Genomic DNA, 20260 nt, shown 5'->3' on the forward strand with positions numbered 1-20260 from the left:
AAGTTGTATTACTTAGATATACTTACTTTTTTTTATTAGTGATCACAAACTTGGTACCTCCTTGACGATTATAAAAGAAACTCTAAATGGGGTTCTACAGAAATGGGATTATTATGGATGATAGTAGTGGGCATCTGCAAAGTTATACACAGACTTTTTCGGCTCATCACCTTTTGTTAGTGTTTGTGTGTTTAACCTGTGAGCCAAGTCAACTCTTCTACACAACGTGGTTCAGAGAAGCCAAAATGTGAGACACCCATAATTTAGATAATTTCTCTCAAGTATATCATGTATTTAAAACTATATTTGTCTACCCTGTTCCTCCCTTTAATCATCTTTCTTTTTCCCCTTCCTAGTAATCTCCTCCCATCCTCTAGTCTCCTTTTGCTTTCATGTCATATATACATACGTACATACACACACACATACACACATGAATGACATACATGTGTTATTTATTTTTAACTTTCAGCAAAATAATAGCTATAAATATTTTAATTAAATTTTATTATTACTGTTTATGTGACCATGTGTGCATGTATGTGTACATATGAATATGAATGTCAGATGAATCCTTTCAGGAACTGGTTCTCTTTTTCCACCTTGGGTTCTTGAGCTTGAACTCAGGTCATCAGGCTTGCATGGCAAGTGCTTTTACCCACTGAACAGTCTCATTGGCCTAGTAAACAATTTCAAATCCAAGTAGAACATCATGCTTAAGTAAAAATGGTATCTCTTGCCCCACTTTCTCCCATCCCCAACCTGTACATGTCAATGGAAGATACTTGCACCTCTTCCTGCTCTTCAGCTTGTGTCAGTGCATTCATATTTCTATGCAGCCTGTTGCTGATGATTTTCCTATGTTGGAATACTGTATAATTTTAGACTGGAGAAGATAAGGATATAACCCTCACAGACCACCTCCAGATACTGTCCTCCTTCTCTATGCCAAGCTCCGAGTAGAACGTGTTGCCATTTTTTTTAAATCTTAAATCAGGATTTGATATTTTTGTCATTATCACTATTTGAATATATTTCAGAACAAGTCAGGTAGTACACTATAATTGAGTTTAATTTCTCTTTCCCCAGATAAAAATTCCCCCTTGAGGCTAATAATTTCCTCAGTTCTGCTTCCTTTTTCAAAATGTACCTATCACTTATTCATTGCCTAAACTTTCTAAAGACTCTGTGTCCTTTCTGAATGGTTAAACACAACACATAATTACAGCAATCATCCTGGGAACTCTTTCTCCTATTTCATACACATGGCTTTCTCTTTCTGAGTTTTTGTCCTCATTTTGATGGAAATAATACTTAATTATCTTCCTGAGATGCAGTACATGTGACACACAATTTTGGAGGCCTTGTGTGTGTGTGTGTGTGTATGTGTGTGTGTGTATGTGTGTGTGTGTGTGTGTGTGTGTGTGTGTGTGTGTGTGTGTGTGTAAAGATGTCTTTATTCTACCCTGAAACTTGACTGATGAATTGGCTGAGTATACAAACTCTAAGTGAAAATTATTTTCTCTAAGAATGGTGAGGTTACTGCCCTGGGAGTATTCAGAAACCTAAAGATGTCCTTGTCCAAGGTCATTGGAATTTGATGAATGATACTCCTTTTGGAAGCTTTTAGGATCTCATTAATTACAATGTTTTGAAATATCACGATAATGTTTATTTATAATTTAGTTGTTTGGCATTTGGTGGATCCCAAGAAACAGGAAACTTCTATATTAAGTTCCATGATGTGTTTGCATGTAATCCTTACAATAATTTTATGCCTACATTCCCTATTCCCTTCTTTTGAACTTATCACAAATCAGATGTTTGACCGTTTAAATTCACAGAAGTGCCTTTTCTGTCTTATTGAACATCTATTTGTCAACTATAATTTTTGAGATATTTCCTCAACTCTATCTTCAAACATTTACTGTTTTTATTTTTGTTATCATGTTTATTTTTGTAGAGCTGTGGTTTGTTTCTTTCCTATAGCATCTTATTTTGTTATCTAATAAATTTATTTTAGAACAATTTAGATTCACAGAAAAATTGAAAAGTAGAAGATTTTCCCATAGGTACACCCTCTCAGATCATCAACATTCTGCACTTATTATAAAAGATTAACCTACAGTGGCATATCATTATACCTCATGTGAGTTTGTTCTTACTGTGGAACAGTCTGTAGATGTGGATAAATGGATAATGTTCTTAGCATTATAGTATCATACAGAGTAGTTTCACTGCCCTAAAAATCTCCTCTGCTCTGCTTGACCATCCTCCTTCCCTTACAATCTCAGGAAAACCACTGATCATATTATCTGCATAGCTTCTCCCTTTTCTACAGTATCACATAGCTGGAATCAGATAGCATGTAGTTAGCTTTTTTGATGTATATATTACTCTAGGTACATTAATGTGTATGTGTTTGTATGTGTGTGTATGTTTAACTATGGAAAATTACTATATTACAATTCCAGAGACAAGTATCAAAAATTCATCTCAAAAGTTACCAACTGGCCATACTCCTCCTGCAGGCCCTAGGGAAGAATTGATTTCCTTTTTTTCCACCCAAGAATACTAATTTTAATCTTTGAATTTTTTTCTTCAGATCCCTGTCTGTGGTGATACATTGTGTCCCCAAATATATTGTATGGTGATATTTTATTTGTACTGAAATGTGATTTTATTTGTATGTTAATAAATAAAGTTGCCCAGGGGTCAGAGCCGGTCAAGCCATAGTGAAAGCTGGGTGATGGTGGTGCACGCCTTTAGTCCCAGCACTTGGTAGACAGAGCTAGGTAGATCTCTGTGTGGTCAAGGATACAGCCAGCATTGGAGACACATGCCTTTAATCTCAATACCAACCATAGAAGACCTGGAGGTCTGTACAGACAGGCAGTGACTAGGAGGTCATGTGGCTGGGCCTGCAACCAATGAGAAGGGAGAACAGAAACTCTATAAAAAAAGACAGACATAGGAAGGAGGTCTCTTTTGGAGAGGTACAGCGACAGTGAAGGGTAAGGTTTTTAGCTCTTAGCTATTGCTATGACCTCTTAGGCTTTCATCTCTGTGTTGGCTCTGTGTTTCTTATTTAATAAGAAAGTTGGTTACAACTACATTTGGTGCCCAACAAGACAAGAATCCATTAAAAACCATTTGGCTTGGCTTGGCAGCAGGTCCGGTTTCCCGCCTGGGCGGCCCAGTTCCCTAGCTCAGGCCAGCCCAGGTTGGTTTGGTCTCAGGCCGGACTGAACATAGCTGCAGCTGGAGCTACTTGCTTAAAGCCTGTGCTACAAACAACTCAAGCCTGCCTGTAAAGCCAATGCACGTGGTCAGAGCTTAAGGAAGCCAGAGCTCAGGCTTGACTCGGCTCAAGTGGGAACATGTGGCTGCATTTAAGCTCTTAGCCAGAATTTGTGGCTATGCTTTCTCTCTCTCTCTCTCTCTCTCTCTCTCTCTCTCTCTCTCTCTCTCTCTCTCTCTCTCGATCTTTGGATTCACACCTCGGTAACTAGGTGGCTATTTTTGAAATTCTCTCGGATTTCTACTAGGCAGACTTGGAAAGTCAATTAAGATATCAGATATTTTAAAGGAAACTATTTAAAAAAGAATTTTTTCCACATTAAAAAAATGGGTTTTATGTGTACATTAGGGAAAAAATGGGCTTTGTTTGAAATTTTCAGCAGTCTGACAATGGAACAACTATATGAGAAGATTAATGTCGATCAAATTATGCACTTTATTACTTTTCTTATCCTCATTTGACTATTAAAAAAGATAGTCAATTTAAGCGCCAGGATAAAAGTTTTAGAAAAACTTGTTAAACCTGTTAAAATGAATTATAGAGAAATTCAGATTCAGACAGAAAAAATTAACAGTGAAGTTGTTTCAAGATTGGATCATAAGATAACAGAAAGAAAGCCTGTTTTCACACAGTCACACTTAATTTATCCTGTAACCATACAGCAGTTACCTAATCAAGTGAATACACAAAATATTTGGACTCCAATTGAAATGATAGATTTACGAAGGTTTAAGGAAGCAATAGTAGCTTATGGCATGCATTCCCCATATGTAAAGCAAATGTTAAACACCTGGTCAACTTATAATAGAATTATACCACAGGACTGGCGGGAGCTGGCACATGCTGTTCTGGAATCTGGGCAAAGGCTCCCGTGGCAAATGTGGTTTAAAGAAGATGGTAAAAACAGAAAAACAATGGAGGAAAAAGGAATACAAGTCTTCCAGGATCAACTTATTGGAGAAGGCCAATATGCTTCACTAAAACACAATGTGTATATGATGTCTAAACCCTAATTCTATGTTGAAAGTCAGCCTTGAATGCATGGGACAAAGTTGAGGAACCAGGAAAAAAAACTGAGTCATTTACAAAGGATATACAAGGCCCAAAAAAATCTTTCACAAATTTTTTACAAAGACTGGCTTCAGCAGTAAGAGAATGGTCCCGAATTCAGAACGTAGTCAGATAACAACTGAATCTTTGGTCTTTGAGAATGCAAATGCAGCAAGGAATGATCAGGCCGTTAAAGACAAGATACGCACCTTTGGAAGATTGGATTGAGACACAGTTAATGTTGAGGCTCATGACCATGATGATATGTGGGTAGGAGAAGAAATTTCAAATGGTTTGAGAAATGCTCAATGTTTTGGATGTGGAAAGCAAGGACATTTGAAAAGGGACTGTAAACAGGTCATTCCTAGAAACAATGTTTCTTCAAGGAACAATGGCAACAGGATGCCCCTTCCTTCTGGAGTATGCAGAAGGTGTGGTAAGGGAAAACACTGGACCAACGAATGTAGATCAACAAAGGACAGACAAGGTAATCCTTTGCCTTGGTCTTCGGGAATCTGCCAGAGGGGCATCATGCAGGCCCCCACAGCAAATCGAGTTCAAATCTTTTCTGCAGTTGTAGAGGAAACCCCTACTCAGAGCAATTAAATAACCAAATGCCTATTGGAATAAATCATGCTGGTTGGGATGATGAAACAGAGAATAGAAAATTCAGGAAAATACAAAGAAAATTTTTTGGCAAACTTCTATTAATGAACAAAGACCAAAATTAACAATAAAAATAAATGGTGTTTTGTTGTCTGGTCTGGTAGACACAGGTGCGGACATTACCATAATTGCACCAGAATTTTCACATCCAACTTGGCTTCTTCAGGAGGTAAATGTTCAACTCTTAGGAATTGAGACATTATCTCAGGTGAAACAGAGTGCAAGATGGTTCAAATGTATAGGTCCAGAAGGACAGAGAGGAAAATAAACCATATGTGGCTAACATAACTATGAACCTGTGGAGTCGAGACTTGTTGCAACAATGGAATACTCAGATGAACATCCCTCCAATCTCAAAAAAAAATTTTAAACTAGCACATGTTTCTGAGAGAAATATTAGAAGGCATTATTCTAATGAATGGTCACCAGCCATCCATATTATACAAGAACAGGGCACAACAACTGATGATCTCCAAAAGACACCAACAACCCTACCTTTAAAATGGTTAACAGACAAGCCTGTATGGGTCCAGCAATGGCCTTTAACAACAGAGAAACTCCAGGCATTTGAAGAGCTGGTAGAAGAACAGTTAAATGCTCAGCATATTGAAAATCAACCAGGCCTTGGAATTCTCCTGTATTTGTTATTAAAAAGAAATCTGGTAAATGGAGAATGGTAACAGACCTTAGAGCAATTAACAAAGCAATTCAGCCAATGGGCTCTCTACAATCTGGAATTCCTTTGCCTACTCAGTTACCAAAAGGATGGCCTCTCATAGTTATTGATTTAAAAGACTGTTTCTTTTCAATATCCTTACAAGAAAAAGACAGAGGAAGATTTGCTTTCACAGTGCCTACTTATAATAATTCTCAACCAGTTAAAAGATTTCAATGGAGTGTCCTCCCACAGGGAATGTTGAATAGCCCAACTCTGTGCCAATATTTTGTACAACAGCCATTGGAAGTGATACGTAAAAAATTTCCTAAACCTGAGTAGGTCAGTCCCAGCTGTCTCTTGGCCATTGCCAGCAGTCTTTTGTGGGCGTATCTTTGTGGATTTCTGTGGGCCTCTTCAGCACTTTGTGTCTTCCTTTTCTCATGTGGTCTTCATTTACCATGGTCTCCTATTCCTTGTTCTCCCTTTCTGTTCTTGATCCAGGTGGGATCTCCCGCTCTCTATCCCTCGACCCTTGCCGTTTATTGCTACTCTGGTGATGGGATGGCCAAACGCCCTAATAGTTGTGCCAGAAACCCCATCCAAGTACTGAGGAATCTGGATGCAGACATCCACGGCTAGGCCCCAGGTAGAGCGCTGGGAGTCTAATTAGTGAGAAAGAGGAGGGTTTATATTATCGAGAATTGTTGAAACCAAGGTTGGATAAAACACAGGGACAAATAGCCAAACGAATGGAAACACATGAACTATGAACCAAAGGTTGAGGGGCCCCCAACTGGATCAGGCCCTCTGAATAGGTGAGACAGTTGATTGGCTTGATCTGTTTGGGAGGCATCTAGGCAGTGGTACCAGGTCCTGGGCTCGCTGCATGAGATAGCTGTTTGAAACCAGGGACTTATACATGGACGCTTGGCTCAATATGGGAGGAGGGGACTGGACCTGCCTGGACTGAGTCTATCAGGTCGATCTCAGTCCTCGGGGGTGGCCTTGATCTGGAGGTGGTGGGAATGGGTGGTGGGCTGGGGGGAAGGGGAGGGGGTAGGAAGGGGGAGAACAAGCACTTATGTAGAACTGAATAATATTGTAAAATAAATAAATAAATAAATAAATAAATAAATAAATAAATAATTTAGTAAACCTATAATTTATAATTATATGGATGATATTTTACTAGCTGACTCAAATGCAGATACTTTAGAAAGAATTTTGAAGAAATAAAGAAAATTTTGCCTTGCTGGGGATTACAAATTGCTCCTGAAAAGATACAAAGATGAGATTCTATTAATTATTTAGGATATAAAATGGAGCTACAAAAATTTAGACCCCAAAAAGTGCAAATTAGGAGAGATAGACTACAGGCTCTTATTGACTTTCAAAGATTATTTTGAGACACTTCTCATCTATGACCTATTCTTGGGGTAAAAAATGATGAATTGAATAATTTGTTCAAAACCTTAGAAGGTGACAAGGACTTAAATAGTCCAAGAGAATTATCACCTGAAGCTGAGAAAGAATTGGCCTTAGTAGAAAAGAAAGTACATAAAGGGCACATGGATCATATTGATCCAAAACTGGATTGCATTTGGTTATTTTACCTTCTAGTCATTCTCCTATAGGAATATTAATGTAGAGGGATGATATTATATTCAAATGGATATTTTTACCAAATAAACCGAATAAAAAATTTAAAACATGTCGAAAAAATCTCTGACTTGATTTGGAAAGGAAAATTGAGACTTCGTCAATTAGCAGGAATAGACCCAGCATAAACTGTCATACCTTTAACTAAAGAGGACACTGAAAAATTATGGACAGAAAGTGAAACTTGGCAAAGAGCATGCAGTAATTTTTTGGGAGAAATTAACAGCAAGTATCCCAAAAGCGATAGAATTGATCTTATAAAGAGAACTGATTGGATCTTGCCTCAAATTGTATGGGAAAAACCCATACAATACATATCTGGAGTTCACACATTTTATACAGATGCCAACAAACAAGGAAAGGCCAAAATTTAAATAATTTAAATTTAAATTTAAATAAGTCCTTGTAATTCAGTTCAAAAATCAGAACTGTATGCTATTCTGTTGGTATTAATGGATTTTTCAGAACCTCTCAACATAGTTACTTACTCTCAGTATGCTGAAAGAGTAGTATTACATATTGAGACTGCAGAATTTACCCCTGATGCTTCAGAATTAACTTTCTTCTTTATTCAATTACAAGATACAATCAGGAAAAGGAGTCATCCTTTATCTATAACTCACTTCCTATCCCATACTGGTCTGCCAGGCCCTCTAGCACAAGGCAATGATGAGATTGATAAATTATTGATAGGAAGTGTGCTGGCGGCCTCAGAATTTCATAAAAAAAACATCATGTCAATAGTAAAGGTTTAAAAAACGAATTTTCCATAACCTGGCAACAAGCCAAAGAAATAGTAACGAAATGTCCTATTTTTTCCTTCTACAATCAAACGCCATTACCAGCAGGATGTAACCCAAAGGGTACTCAGAGGAATGAAATCTGGCAGATGGATGTGTTTCACTTTGCAGAATTTGGAAAATTGAAATATGTACACCATACCATCGATACTTATTCAGGATTTCAATGGGCAACTGCTTTGAGTTCTGAAAAACTAATTCTGTAATCACTCATTTGCTAGAAGTTATGGTCATCATGGGTATACTTGCACAAATCAAAACTGAAAATGCTCCATCATATGTCTCTGTTAAAATGAAACAGTTTTTTGCTTATTACAATATAAAGCATATTACAGGTATACCACATAATCCTACAGGTCAAGCAGTTATAGAAAGATCAAACAGAACTCTAAAGGATATGCTAAATAAACAGAAAGGGGTAACAAAAACCCCCAGAAATAGACTGTGTAATGCTCTATTAACTTTGAATTTTCTCAGTGCTAACGAGAAAGGCACAACAGCTGCAGAGAGACATTGGATAATAGAAAAAAACTACAGAATTAAATCAATCTATATACTTTAAGGATGCGCTGACCTCAGAATGGAAACCAGGATATATGTTACGTTGGGGACAACGTTTTGCTTTTGTTTCTATAGGAGAATATAAGCTGTGGGTACCATCAAAATTGATAAAGGTTCTATTTGAACAAGAGAGACCTCTTAATTAGAGGAGGTGATAGTTCATCAACCTGCATGAACATCCAATTTAAAGTAACTTATACCAGTAACACATGCCTTTTCATTTAATCAGATAATAACTTGCCAAATAGGAATATCCCCAAAATTAGTCTTGGGGAAAGGGTTTTGTTTTTGTCTTTTAGGTTAAGGAAGGTTAAGGAATCTGAAGAACACTGAACAAATGAGACAACTGAAGAAAAGGGACAAATCATCTATCCGAGGAAACAGAGTGAAATGCCATATGGGTATATCGTCTAAAAAATTTTATGTCTTCCTAAATATTTGTTTCTGCTGTTCTCTAAAGAAATTTAACACTATTGGTCTTCTAATAGTCCCAGTTCAATTAAAATTTAAAGCTTACTTTGAAGTTGGAGAATGGCTCTCTCCTGCTTTAAACTCAAGCATGTTGTTAAAAGGAAAATGCAAACTCCATGTATCATGCCAGAAGAAAAGAGCCATCTTCTGCTATGGGAAGGAGAAAAACCAAATTAATTAAGGGACTGTTTTATTACTAATCTCAACTCTTTGATTCTATTCTGATTCTTTTTTTTTTTTTCCCGGAATGCAAAAGCAAGGTTTAATTCTGGATATCCAAAAGCAATACAAGCCTAGGCAGGGACTTTGTCCAATACATCCAACGCAGTGGAGGCTGGAGGAAGTGCCCACCTGTCTGCAAGCTCAGTTTTTAAAGGGAAAAGTCACAAGGTTACATCATTTAGGGGTGCTAGTACGGGTACAATTCTGATTGGCTCGCTTCTAGGGACTTCTAGTAATTACTTCTAAGGGAGTGATTGCCCGCTACCATTTCTCATTGGCTGCCCTCAGGTGGGGGCATTTCTGTGATCAGTTACCCTGGAAACCAGGGAGAGGACATTCCATAGTCTGGCAGGCATTACCTCGTGACTATCTTGTGACTCTGTACTTTTACACTTCCTGGTTTCTGGAATCTGAACTGACTGGTTTCAGTAACTAATGGCCTATTCCTAAAAGGAGAAATCTTAGGCCTTAGTTTTAGGGTGAAAGCATTTTGGTCTTATTTCTAAGATGGCTCATTTTGGTCTCACATTTCCCCCTTCTCATGTGCCTAATGGAACTCAATCATGGGTTTTGGACAGTTAGTTCCTAAGTATCCTTTTCTAATAATGGCCATGTATAGTTAGCCATCTTGTCTCTATGCCAGGGAGTTTTGTTTTGACCCAGCATTTCAGCCTTTTCTGAACAGGGAACATGGGTGACTTTCTCTTCTGGAACTGCTTCGAGCTGGCATTGGGGCGCCGATATCAGGGGGCCCCAAAAGGCTGAAAAGCTAGTCAGAGTCTGGGCAAGGGGCATTTGTCAGAAGCATGTAGCTGCCTGACCCCATAGGGACAGGGAAGAACCATGTTAGCTGGGCTGGTCCATGACAGCTTTTAGCAAGTATGGAGCTCACAGTTGTCTGGAGCAGTGGAGTCAGCAACTGAAACCTGGAGGTGACTGCCAGCTGAGTAGAAATCTGTTGAGACAAATTTAAACTAGGAACAGAAGTTAAAATTTATGAACTTATTTGGAACCCTTAGGTCCATACCCTTAGTAATGGGAAAATCAGAAGTCCCAAGACTAGAAGAGAGGAAAAATACCATCTTTAGGAATACTTATCTGGGGTCCTTTCAACCTCTGTGAAATGGGTCTAGGTTTTTATGACTCTTTTGATCCTTTGAGGCCTACTTACAAAATGACATAAAAGTTTTAGATACATTAGTATTACCAGTCTGTACTGAAATCCATATTGTAGACAAAGCAGGTAATGGATATCTTGTAAAACATCAGAAGTGGACTCATACCTTTGAGTCCCAACAAGTTACATTTAAATATGACATCTAAAACAAATCCAAAATATTGAGCTTGTGACTGAACAGTAAGTAGTACTCATATCTGAACCTTTATGACTTACTTAAACTTTTATATCTTAGAACATTTTCCTAAAAGTGAGCTAACAAGCTAGCTATAGCCTTGCAGAAGGATCTGGTTGTGTGATGCTACCATGCTGACATAGTTAGAGCCTGGCCATCAGTACTGTCAGAGATCTGAGAAGGATAAACTATATCTGAGTGCAGACCAAGAAGCTTCCAATCCTATAAATTACAGGGACCAATCCCTACCCAGGTCTCCATAGCATTGGAGGCACCAGTCAGGACAGCATAAATCTTCTTCCGCCATCAGGTCCATAAGGCAGAGTATTTTTTCCTGTGGAATAGGGACATGGAAGACTGACCTTAATCAGGCAAAAGGGTGCAATCAATTCCAGTGTCCTACTGCTCATCCACAATCTGAGCTGGGTCCTGGCGGCAGGCGTTTCACTGGGGCATCTTGCCCTGTAGGGGTCAGCGTTGTCATATTTCAGGCAGAGACGTTGTGGTGCCTCGTACGTAATCTTCTTTGGAGACCTTGGGTCACTGCTAGGATCTGGAAGCCTGTCTGATACAGTAAGCTTTTAGATCAACATTTAAATGCCATATTCTGCAGATCTCTGAAGTATGAGGGCTGTCCAGGTATATCTGAATAGACAAACTTTGTTTCTAATTACTTGTTTCAAGCTCAACCCTAAAAACATATGCAAGAGACTGAGTAAATGAGTAAACTTACATCAGTACTTACTTACCCTGACTACAATTTAAAAAACTTGATTACTTATGACTGATTATTTATGTTCTCTAACTACAATTAAAAAAACTTGATTACTTATGACTGATTATTTATGTTCTCTAACAGCCTACGATAAGTAGCCTAAAAACAATGCTTTTAAGTTGAAGCTCTTCTAGCATCAAATACAGGTTCAGTGAGGAAACCAAAACAAAATATCATTATACAACATTCTTAAGCCTGAAAGTACCTTGGGTAAGAAGAAACATTTTTTAAGCCATTGGTTTTTAACTATAAAAACTGTTCTCAAAAGACTGAGATCTCTCAAATGTCTTCCACCACTGCAACTAGACTCTTTTTGGAACTCTAGTCCTGCCATACATTTGCAAACCTCAGCTGTTTCCTATGATTCCTTTATGTTGCAAAGTTTGGCTGCCAGAGCAAGGTATATTCCTGTATATAAAAGCATTGATGTGCAGCTTTAATATTAATCAAATACCTTATTTATTAAACATATGTTGCCATCTATTTAAATTCTCTAGAAACTTGCTGTTGAACACTTGGTAAAGACATAAGTATTAGGTGTTAACCCGAGTAGATCTTTATAACCTTAGTAAAAGATGGCTGCCAGCCACATGGCTGCCCATGAGGTCACTAGCCAAGATGGAGGGAGCCACGTGGTTGCTGTTTAAAGCTCGTTTTTCTAAACAATAATTACTTGCACACATACACACAGTTGGATCCAAGTTACACACATACATACATACAGTTAAAGCTTGCTTACATTTTCAAGTCACATGCCTGTATACATACACACAAGCAGTTTGCAGAATCATTAGCCATTCTTAAGATGAAAACCAATAAGAGTTAACTTTCAAATTCAGTATTTGCAGGTATAAGAAACCATAACAAACAGTTTACATCACATCCCCTCTGACCTTCTACAACCTTCCATGTATCCTCAGTCCGTTCCTTTGATCCCTCAGACATTTACTCTAGACAAATTTCACTTTTTCTTTTCCTTTAAAACAGAAACTCTTACCAAAGTCTTCTTGTGATTTCCCTCAGTACTCTAGAATATATTGTAAAGTTACAATATTTTAAACAAGAACAGAAATACATGCATATACCATAACAAGAATAACTCTCAATTTGCATCCACACTGTACCACAGACAAGAAACTGTTGGTGGCATTCCATTCTTGGAGCCAGACCATGATCAGGTTTTAGCCTCAGGGCAGGTCTTGGGAGCCCCACCCAACAGCATGGAAGAGAACGGGGAAAGTGTGCACCATGGAGACAAAAGATTGCTGTTAACCTCAGACCCTCAAGTACAGGATAACGCCAGACTGAAAGTGACTCCATGCCCTGGCTGGGCCCACAGACCTGTCCACACAGGAGCCCAGCCAGAACCTCCTGGCCATATCTGGGCCCCACAGTGCTCACAGCCTGCTCTAGCACAAAGCCATGCCTAGTTCCCATGCAGCCAAGCCTCTACTCCACAGCTTTTTGAGCGAGCTGGGACCCTGAACCCGCTACATCTAGGCCCCATGATGCTCATGGGCCGCCTAGCCCTCTCAGCGGCGCCCTGGGTCCCCCAAGTAGCAGCTGTGCAGCCGCTGCCTGCCGGACTCATTGCAAGTTTTCTGCTGCCTGCTGCCTGTGCTCTGGTCAGAGAGAGCAAGGAAGCAATGTTAGGTTAGTCTGTGCCAGTTCAACCACCGAAGGGGTCTCCATCCCTTCGGCTGGCAATCCGGCCCACAAGTCCCAATGCACACACAAGCTCAGGCATAAAACACTCACACATGTGGCCACAGTTCTCACACATTTATACATTTATGAAGGTATAACAAATAACACTGACGAACAAGATAGGCAGACAAAAAGGAAGAACAAGGGCCCTACAGATAGTCCAGGCAGACGAGAGTCCGGAGAGGGAGCCTCGATAATGCCAAAGACCTACAGATGGGACAGGGACAATTCAACAGAGTCTCCTGATCCCCAGATGGATCCAAACAGATGGACCCCTCACGGGCATCTCCCGATCCCCAGACGGATCCAAACAGACGGACCCCTCACGGACCCCCGCGTCCTGATGAGGGGTTGGAACGTCTTCCAACTCTTCCAGGTCACCTTACAGGCGCGTCCGCCAAGGTGAGCCTGTCAGATTCAACCGCCGGCTTCGGATAAGAAAATGAAAGAAAAAGGAAAGCAAAGACAAGAAAATGGAGCGCTCTTACCGATCGGTGCAGATGAACCTCCGGAGCTCTTAGGGGTCCTGGCGGGGGGTCTCTGGGGATCCTGGAGTGCCCCCAAATGTTGTGCCCAGATCGTGACCCCCAGAGAGACCGCAAAAGACGAGCATGCCGGAATGCAAAAGCAAGGTTTAATTCTGGATATCCAAAAGCAATACAAGCCTAGGCAGGGACTTCGTCCAATACATCCAACGCAGTGGAGGCTGGAGGAAGCGCCCACCTGTCTGCAAGCTCCCTATTCTGATTCTTTAAACTTTTCTTAAAGTATGAATTTTATATCAAAATTTACAAGATTAATATGTATATATATGTATATATATACACATTTTAAACTTTGTTAAGATATGAATGGTCATATAGAGTACTAACTAATTCTAGAAAAAAGGCTTCAATTAGCTGCATATATATGTCTTTGTGTTCAAGTCTCTTATCAGTTTTCTGCAGGAAATCATGGTCAGGCCTAACATCAACTGAAGTCTCCAGGAAGAAGATGGGACCCCACAATAGCAATCCACATGGACAATAATAATATCACTAAGCTGACAAACATCATCTACAGATCAGCTTTAGACTACAAAGTGCTCAGAGCAATTTTGAGAGGGCCACCTGAGATGATCCAGTCTCAAAGACTACTTGAATAAGGACTTGAGATAATCCCTGAACTTTGGCATTATACACAGACTGGATAACGAAGGCTAAGTGCTATGGGATGGTCTGTATGTCAAATTACTCTGATTTGTCAATAAATAAAACACTGATTCACCAGTGGCTAGGCAGGAATTACAGGCGGGACTAACAGAGAGGAGAAAAGAAAGAACAGGAAGGCAGAAAGAGTCACTGTCAGCTGCCACAATGACAAGCAGCATGTGAAGATGCAGGTAAAGCACAAGCCATGTGGCAAGGTATAAATTTATGGAAATGGATTAATTTAAGCTATATGAACAAATAGCAAGAAGCGTGTCATGGGCATACAGTTTGTATGCAATATTAGTCTCTGTGTTTACTTGGTTGGGTCTGAGCGGCTGTGGGACTGGTGGGTGACAAAGATTTCTCCTGACTGTGGGCAAGGCAGGAAAACTCTAGTTACAATAAACCCTCAACTTTGGCATTATACACAGGCTGGATAACAAAGGCTATAATTACCTTTCCTAGAATTTGACAATTAACCTTAAATTTTTCTTTCAGGATAAAGATACCTTCGCCCATACCCAGCAGGAAGCAATTTTAAGAGTACGACGCCCACATTCCCAAAGAGGTGGTGTGGGGTGTTTTTTTTTTTTTTTTTTTTTTTTGGTATTTTAGTGGGTTTGGGGTCTGGGATAATTTTCATTGTTTAGGGGGGTTGGTTACAAGTTGTTGTCAAGGTTTCGGAAAAGGGCTAAGCAAAGGAGATTAGATTTAAGGTACTTGTTTAAAAAAAGTGAAAAAGAAAAAGGAAATTACTAGTTTTAAATATGTTACATTGGATTGGATTGTTTATTATTATATACAAATTATATATATTGAAATTGATATTGTTAGAAAATGCTATATATATTTCTAATTGTACTTATATCGTTAATTTAATAATGTAATGCAATTTTCTAATCCTTGAATGTTATTATTACCAACTATTAGGATGTAAAGAAATGAAAGTTAGTAGTTAGACATTATAATAGAACTTGTAGTCATATTAGGTATGTTTTCAAGATTGAACAGATATATTTTAGATAGACAGGTCTTCTTCAAACCCTTCAGAGATCTACAGAATATGGCATTTAAAATGTTTTAATAAGTTAGAAAATTTTTCTTTTTGTTATGACTATGAGACATGTCGGCTCCTGGCAGTACCAATCTACTTCAGAGAAAATATGGGCATTGAAGAACCTGCATATGGAGTTAACTTTCATTGTGGCAAAAGTTAGCCACTGGACAACAAAGTATCCTCGGATCAACTGCTGACAAACAGGACAGACAGGACATGAAACAAAGGACCACTGATTCTTGCCAAAACAAGTGTGGTTATGGCTTTATCAAAAGACATTTTCTGAGGCCAGCACAATATGGCACCATCTCTGAAGTGGCCTTTGCAATCTGGAAGGTACAGTGACCTTTTCTTCGAAGGCAGCTGAACAGGCAGTGGGCCGATGGCTTCTCAATTTACAGTGGAACGACAGCTGAAACAGTTATTCTTGAAGAGTAACTAAACTCACACCTCTCAATAGTAGATTGGCATTTAATAGAAGGATATGGAGAAGAACAGGATGCTGAGATGAAGACACACACACACACACACACACACACAACACACACACACAGCCAAGAAGAATAGACAGCTGAATTAAAAAAAAACATCAACAATTTTCAGAATTTAAAATCCTGAATCATGACAGGACACTAGTGGAATTCAGATGTTTCTGGTACATGGACTGCTCAAACTATTGACCTTGTGTACATCTTACTTCACAAATGAGTCTGTCAGATACACTAAGCCCCAACACTGCAGAGAAACCTCAGGTGACTATCCACGCATCTGGCTGTTTCTGTCAACTCACTTTTTTTGTAAGTTGCTTGCATGTACTTCCTGTTTTTATTTTTTATTAGGTAATATTATTTTCCTTCTTGGATTTCTGAGGGAGTTGATGATTAGTTAGTTATAGTTGAAGATTAATTAGGATAGAAAGTGAATTAGATACATTTTGGACTTACCAAAATAGGATAGATAATGGAATTATTTTCTCTGAATTTGTCGAATACAATGGACTAGACATTGTTTAGGTATTTATTACTTGTATATATTGTATATAGTTATTTTACTTTTATATATATATATATATATATTTTCTTGTGTTAGTCATAACCTTTTTAAATTTTTCTTTTTATTAAAATAGAAAAGGGGAAATATGGTGATATTTTATTTGTACTTAAATGTGATTTTATTTGTATGTTAATAAATAAAGTTGCCCGGGGGTCAGAGCCGGTCAAGCCATAGCAAAAGCTGGGTGGTGGTGGTGGTGCACACCTTTAATCTAAGCCCTTGGTAGGCAGAGCTAGGTAGATCTCTGTGTGTTCAAGGATACAGACAGCATTGGAGACACACATCTTTAATTTCAATACCAATCGTAGAAGACCTGGAGGTTTGTACAGACAGGCAGTGACTAGGAGGTCATGTGGTTGGGTTTACAACCAATGAGAAGGCAGAACAGAAAGTCTATATAAAGACAGACACAGGAAGTAGGTCTCTTTTGGAGAAGTACAGCGACAGCGAAGGGTAAGGTTTTTAGCTCTTAGCTATTGCTCTGACCTCTTGGCTTTTATCTCTGTATTGGCTATGTGTTTCTTATTTAATAAGACGGTTGGTTACATCTACAATATTGTGCACTCTGATAAACTTATCTCGGGTCAGAGAACAGAACAGCCACTAGATCGACAAAGAGGCCAGAAAATGGTGGCACACACACCTTTAACCCTATTGCTGGGAGGCAGAGATCCATCTGGATCTCTGTGAGTTCAAAGCCACACTGAAAACAGAGCCAGTTATGCCTTTAATCCCAGGATTTGAGATCTCACATCTTTGCTTGGGAAAGACACACGCCTTTAATCCCAGGAAGTAATATGGCAGGATACAGAAAGATATATAAGGCATGAGGAAATAGGAGACTGAGATGTTGGTGACATGAGGTTGTCTGTGGCTTTTCCTATTCCTCTGATCTCTCAGGTTTTTACCCCAATATCTGGCTGTGGGTTTTTTATTAATAAGATCATTTAGCAATTCATCTATACCTGTCTTATCTTTGAGCTTCTTGTTGATTGTTATTTGTGGTGGTGATGGTAGCACAGATGGTGGTTTTGGTCTTTGCTCTCCAGTTAAAAAGCTTTCCTTAAATAACAGGGCCTCTTGCCTATCTATTCATAATGAGAATTAAGATGTTATTAGAAGCTTAATGTGCAGTGGAAATCCTTATAGCTTAATAGGCTTCAGTGTAGGGTGATCTTGTAGGGACTCAATTTGTTAGGGGCTAGCAAATGCCAGATTCTGCTGGTCTTCTTCTTGGACTGGCCAGTTCCCCAACAAAATTGTCCTCCCATCTTCGCTTAGGGAGCTATAACTTTGTCTATTGGCATTCTGGAAATCAAGTAAGGGAGAAAGGTGAGGGATCTTCTCACTGTCCATTATCGGGCTTTCTATTGTTTTTGTTTTCATTAAGCTGCTTCAGCAGTATGTTCAGCTGGGCATCTCTCCAGTAAGCAAAGCTGTTATCTTCCATTACAATGTTTGTGCTGTTTCAAGAAAGACACTAGGGAGATAAATACTGCCCTTGCTGCAGTATTCTCAACTAGTGCTCTTGTCCTCAGCCCTACCCCATGTCCTGCTTTTCAGGAGGTTGTGACACCTCCAATTCTTCTGTCTTCTTGGGTTCTGCCTTAAAATTTGCTTTGCTTCTTCCTGGTATAGATGGGTTTCATTTTCTGTGCTCTTCAATCTGAAAATTCTCCTACCATTAATCTATTCCCTCTGCAGCTGCATCTTCTGTTTGTAGATGCTTCTTTCTCCCCCTTTATTGCTCCCATGGCCATAGACTTTATTTGGTATTGAGTGGGCTTCGAAGAAGGGGCAATAATAAACCTAAGTGTTCAGCCCACTGTATTTAATGAGCACTTAAGTTATATTCTTGAGACAAAGAAAATGACTAGAAAAAAGTTTTCTTTTTATTGTCTCAGTACCTTTTCTTGCTGAAATTGGTCCCTGCTCCAGATTCCTTTTATAGCTAAGCACAACTGCTCAGTTCAAGCAATCTAGAGCCTTTTAGTTAGTGTCTTTTAGAGCACAAGTGTTGCTGCTGCTGAACACCAAGCTGGGGACCAGTAGTGGCAACCACTTAAAGTCTTTCAATCCGTAACACCAATGATTTCCTTCAAAGGATAGTGATTCTATTTCACCTTTAAGAATAATCTCAACCTAGTTGCTGTAGAACACAAAAGTCACAGCAAGATATATTGAGAGATATTTTATTATGATAACTCCCTTTTCTTTCCCACACAAAAATGCCAGATTTCTTATTGAATGTTACTGGGCTATTGGGGACCAGAGCCACTATTACCATGGCAATGAAAACACATACCAAATTGACATTTTTGGAAGAACAGGATTGCTAGTATATGCCCATTACTTTTACCCACTTTACCACCAAAAAAAAATGAACATGCCTTGGGCCATTGAGGATTAAATTGACTTGGAACTCAGATTTTTTAAGTGTCACCTCCTTCCCAGTATTTTTCTGTGTATCACTCTGACCATAGACGGTATCAAGACCCTTAAACACATGCCTTCATCCCTTCTTCCTTCTGGCCTGTAAGACACTACCAATGAATCACAATGCTTGTCCCACTGAAGATGGACTCAGCCACTTTGAATTAGCCCATGTTGGAACACAAATAAAAAATGTGTGTCCCTTCTTTCCATGGAGGGTAAAAGTTTCAATCATAGAAAGGACCTTCTCTAGCAGCAAAATTGCCACTAACTGTGCAGGGACTATAGGCATCTGATCTGTCTTTGCATACACCTTCAAGGACAAGCCTCACTGAAGTCAGATCACTGGCAAGGTCGAAGGTAATAGAATAAGGCAAGCTCTCAGTCCTACACCTGCTCAGCCTTCCAGGCAGCACAGGCTTCCAAACCTGTAAGCTGGGTAAAGTGATATTGTATAGCTATTTCCTTTATATTAAAACATTCTCTCCTGGGGGAGTAGGGGGGGCTCATTAAGACTCAGGAATCTAGGAGCCAAGAAAAACTCTCAGCAGGTAAAAGTGCCCATCATCCAATTGCCAACTCAGATGGCCTGAGTTTGAGTCCCCAGAACTACATGATAGAAGTAGAAAATGAACTCTGGAAAGTTGTCCTCTGTCACCCATATGTACAGAGTGGCATGTGTCTCTGTCCCATGAAATATATTTTTTGAAGACTCAGACAGTTAATGAAATGTATAAGGCTCAGAAAGATCATGAAAGTTACAGGAGTCACAAGGCATCTAGCCAAGGTTTAAAACACAGTAAACAATAGAGAGAATGACTCCTCGGAGATGTCTGCAACATGTGTAGGAAGCTCCAGGGACACAGCTTTCTGGAGTCATCACCCATTTTGAGGTGGGCTTTTCAGTGACACAATTTTTTTTTAAGTTACATAAGTACCCCAATTCAACTCATTCATTCAACAAGCTAGACTTGAGTGGAATCATTTCTTCTATCTGTCATTGATGCCCTGTCAATGTTGACTATGTTTATTGATGCATCCCAAGGAAGAGTCACACAGTAAGTAAAATGACCTTTCTCTCTGTGACACCTCAGCTAGGAATCTAATGTATTCTATGTGCTCAAGGAGCCAAGAGATAAAACACCAAGATAACATATTTTACATAGAAGCCCTGGATTCCTAGATGAAAATTTCAACTCTCAGATGGCTTTAAGAGCCCAGTTATTCCTAATAATAATAGAGCAATGCTGGAGATGTCTTTCTGTATGCTGTGAATGTCTTGCTCTGATTGATTGATTGATAGAT

This window comes from Peromyscus leucopus, chromosome X (assembly GCF_004664715.2).
Source record: "Peromyscus leucopus breed LL Stock chromosome X, UCI_PerLeu_2.1, whole genome shotgun sequence".
Taxonomy (NCBI): domain Eukaryota; kingdom Metazoa; phylum Chordata; class Mammalia; order Rodentia; family Cricetidae; genus Peromyscus; species Peromyscus leucopus.